Source organism: Myotis brandtii, unplaced genomic scaffold (genome assembly GCF_000412655.1).
Source record: "Myotis brandtii unplaced genomic scaffold, ASM41265v1 scaffold397, whole genome shotgun sequence".
Classification (NCBI taxonomy): Eukaryota; Metazoa; Chordata; class Mammalia; order Chiroptera; family Vespertilionidae; genus Myotis; species Myotis brandtii.
In genome coordinates this window covers 3686208-3689783 of record NW_005365229.1, presented here as the reverse complement: position 1 = coordinate 3689783, position 3576 = coordinate 3686208, and the positions used below count along the sequence as shown (strand labels likewise).

At 36.2% G+C, this 3576-nt stretch overlaps 1 protein-coding gene across 4 annotated transcripts in view; it reads left to right on the top strand.

The window, feature by feature from the left end:
• The window catches only part of UBN1 (ubinuclein 1), a 38442-nt gene continuing 34866 nt past the window's right edge, over window positions 1–3576 (top strand). For 3 of the 4 annotated variants that reach the window (XM_014545103.1, XM_005872929.2, XM_014545101.1), the window contains exon 1: window positions 1298–1338. The gene's annotated coding sequence lies outside the window, so the exon portion shown is untranslated. Of the gene's footprint in view, window positions 72–1297; window positions 1339–3576 lie in introns of those variants that run through there. The other variant, XM_014545102.1, reaches the window with a different exon arrangement.

Genomic DNA, 3576 nt, shown 5'->3' with positions numbered 1-3576 from the left:
GGCATGAGGACGGTCGCGGGGAGACGAACGCGGCCCGTGGGTCCGTAGCCTGCGTCGCGCCGGGGACAAAGGTGCGTGTCTTTGTCGGGACCGGGCTCTCACACAAGCCGAGCTGTAGTTTGACACTTTTGGAGAAGTTGGGAGCCGGTGGTTGTGACAACCGGAAGGCAGATGCCAGTCGTAGTGTCAATACGTGGAAACTTAAGCTGTTGAGTAGGAACTAGAAACAGTTCAGCACAGCGACAGCCCAAACGTCAAATTGCAGATAGAAAAGAATAAATTTTAGAAAGGTCCCATTCCCAGTTGCAGACTCCGAAGATTCTAAGTCAAGGGTTGACGTAACCTAGAACCTAGACGTTTCTTGGGTGGCCGCCTACTGAAAAGGTGGCGGCCCAGGGCTCCCCGAGGCGATTTTCGTGTGGAGACTTGGGTGTCTGAGGCGCGGGGGTTAGCGAACTGGCTTGTGCACAGCCTGGCTTTTCAGCAGAGCTCAGTTTCCCTAAAGCACTGTCAGTTATAGGAACTGCCATTTACTGTTTTGTTTTAAAGACAGACCTGATCATTTATATTTATGATTCCAGGAAATAATTCCCTAGGATTCAACACAAGTTTCTGATTTTAAAACTCTTGAGGAATGGAGGGATATTTTAATGACTTGATAACAATATGAATTTTAAGTTAACATTACTTTGGGATTAGAGGCATTTCTGTTGGAGTCAGGAACAGGGCAAAGAATGTTTTGTCTAGTACTATCTTGGAAGTTTTAGCCAATGCAATAAGACATGAAACAACAACATAATTTTTCAGAAAGAAGACAACATTCTCATTTCTGTGGATGACAGGATAGCCTATTTTTAAATGAAGAGGGAAACCATTAAAATAAGAGTTTAGTAAAGAGACTAATTACAAAATCGTAATTACAAAATCTAATTACTAATTTTGTAATTAGTAATTACTAATTTAGCACACAGAATTCAGTTTTTCTGTGTTTCACCAATGACCAATTTGAAAATATAGTAATTAAGAAAATGTACAGCAAAAAATACATCATTCCTGGGAATAACCTGAAATAACAAAAGGAGGCTAACATTTCTTGGATAACATTAGTTTTTTAAGAGGGACTTTTTTTTTTTTTTTGTAGAATACTGTGCTTTTACTTAGAATAAGATTTAGCTATTTAAGGTGAGTACAGGCATACCTTGTTTTATTGCACTTCACTTTATTGCCCTTCACAGATGTTGCGTTTTTTACAAATTGAAGGCAAGATCCTCCACCAGCAAAAAGATTACAGCTCGCTTTACTGTGGTAGTCTGGAACTGAACCTGCAATATCTCCGAGGTATACATGTATTTAAATACTTAGCTTTTCTTAAGACTATACGTTTTACTGATAAATCTGGTTTTACTTACAAATATAAGAATGTTTATATAACATTCTTCATCTGCGAAGCTTCAATTAAGGCACCAGTTTAACAAATTAAATTCTCCTAAACAATGAGCTCTTTTTACAAAGATAAATTCCCTTAAATGTTTTAAATCGCATTTAAAGTTTTATATACTTAGTCTCTGCAATACTTCAAATTTCTAGAACAGTGAACTTATAAACCTAATAGTAAAATCTTTTCAAGGACTTAAGTCTTATAAGTCAAATAAGTGTGTAAATGAAGTCAGGTTCTTTTAAATGTACACTTTGAAACTTATTTCAAATTAAAATTGTAAGTCTGACGTTATTCATTAATGACTGATTCTCTTAAATGTAACTGATGTAAATGTTTCACATGACTTAGTAACAAGTAGTATCAGTTATGATGATTATAAAAATGCAAAATCTAAGTGTTAATATGCTGTAGGTTTGATTTACTTTATTTCCTTGTATTATATCTATAACTTCTCAGGCCTGCAAAGTCACTTAAACAACTTAAGAGAAGCAGTTTTACCACATAGGTGGACTGAAGTTACAGTGTCTAAAATTTGGGCCAGTTTAAGGTTACATTTTTAAATTAGTGCCTCAGTAGGGACAGGACCTGGTTGCCACTTCTAGGATGACCTTCCTGCATCCCATCAGTTACCTTGCAGATTCTCTTATCCTGAGACCTTGCCTGCTCTTGTCAGTAGGGGACTTTCTTGTCAGTAGGAGACTTTTAAGCCTTCAAGCTTCAGCTGAAATTTATTTTCACAACCCAGTGCATCACAATGTCCTGGGGGCCTTGGTTTCTTTTAGAGGAATTTCAAAATCTTAGTGCACGATGGTCTTTTTGCACCACCAACCTGTTTTGCTGCTAATCACTTTGTTGTCTAGTTAGAATTATATTAACTCTTTTTAAAAAATATATATTTTATTGATTTTTTACAGAGAGGAAGGGAGAGGGATAGAGAGTTAGAAACATCGATGAGAGAGACACATCGATCAGCTGCCTCCTGCACACTCCCTACTGGGTATGTGCCCGCAACCAAGGTACATGCCCTTGATCGGAATCGAACCTGGGACCCTTGAGTCCACAGGCCGACGCTCTATCCATTGAGCCAAACCGGTTAGGGCATATATTAACTCTTTTACATATTTTACTTTCTTGTCTGGTTTTTATAGATCACAGTTTTATGGTCATAACAGAAAGAATGAATATTGCATTTACTATATAAATATCCATACACATATATGGATATAGATAAACACATATATATACTGTATATAAACCTTTCTGAATTAATTCATATTTATAATTCATTTACAGTCAAAATGCAGTGAGCTTTTTGGGGGAAACGTATCAAAATGATTCTAAAATTGATCTGAAGTAATAAACAGGCTGGAATAGCCAAGTATTACTTTAATTACTATATATTTAAATAATTTTTAATTATTGATTTTAGAGAGAGGAAGGGAAGGACAGAGGGAAAGGGGGGGGGGAGAGAGAGAGAGAGACAGACAGACAGACAGACAGACATTGAATTGTTCTACCCATTTATGCATCCATTGGTTGACTTTTATGTGCCCTGACCGTGGATCAAACTCACAACCTTGGCGCATCAGAATGATGCTCCAACCAACTGAGCTATCCACTTAGAGCAGCCAAGTATTACTTTTAAAAGAATAATAATAAAGATGAATTTAAAATTCAAGATATAAAAATATACCATAACATTTCTCAAGATAGAGTGGTTCTAGATAATAGATTGAAATACAGGATGAATTTCAGAAATAGACCTTAAGATATCCAAATTGTTGTATAAGATATATAGATATATATATATACCAGATCAGCAGGGAAAAGAGGATTATTTAGTGATTGATGCTGGGAAGAAACCAAGGTTAGTTAGAGCCTCACCTTTCACCTTATAGCATACTAAATTCAACTTGGGTTAGAGTTCATTGTGAAAATTGTATCTGTGAAAGACTGGATAAGTAAAGTCTAATATAAGAATGCCTAGTTGAAGAAGGACATTCTAGGGACAAAAGAAATGGGAAAAGCCATAGGGAAAAGAGCCTAGTTTTAACTGCATGAAAAGTTTAAATTTCCTTCATCATACTTCACTCTAAGCAAAATTAAATATAAATAACAATGAAGGAAATGTATGAGAG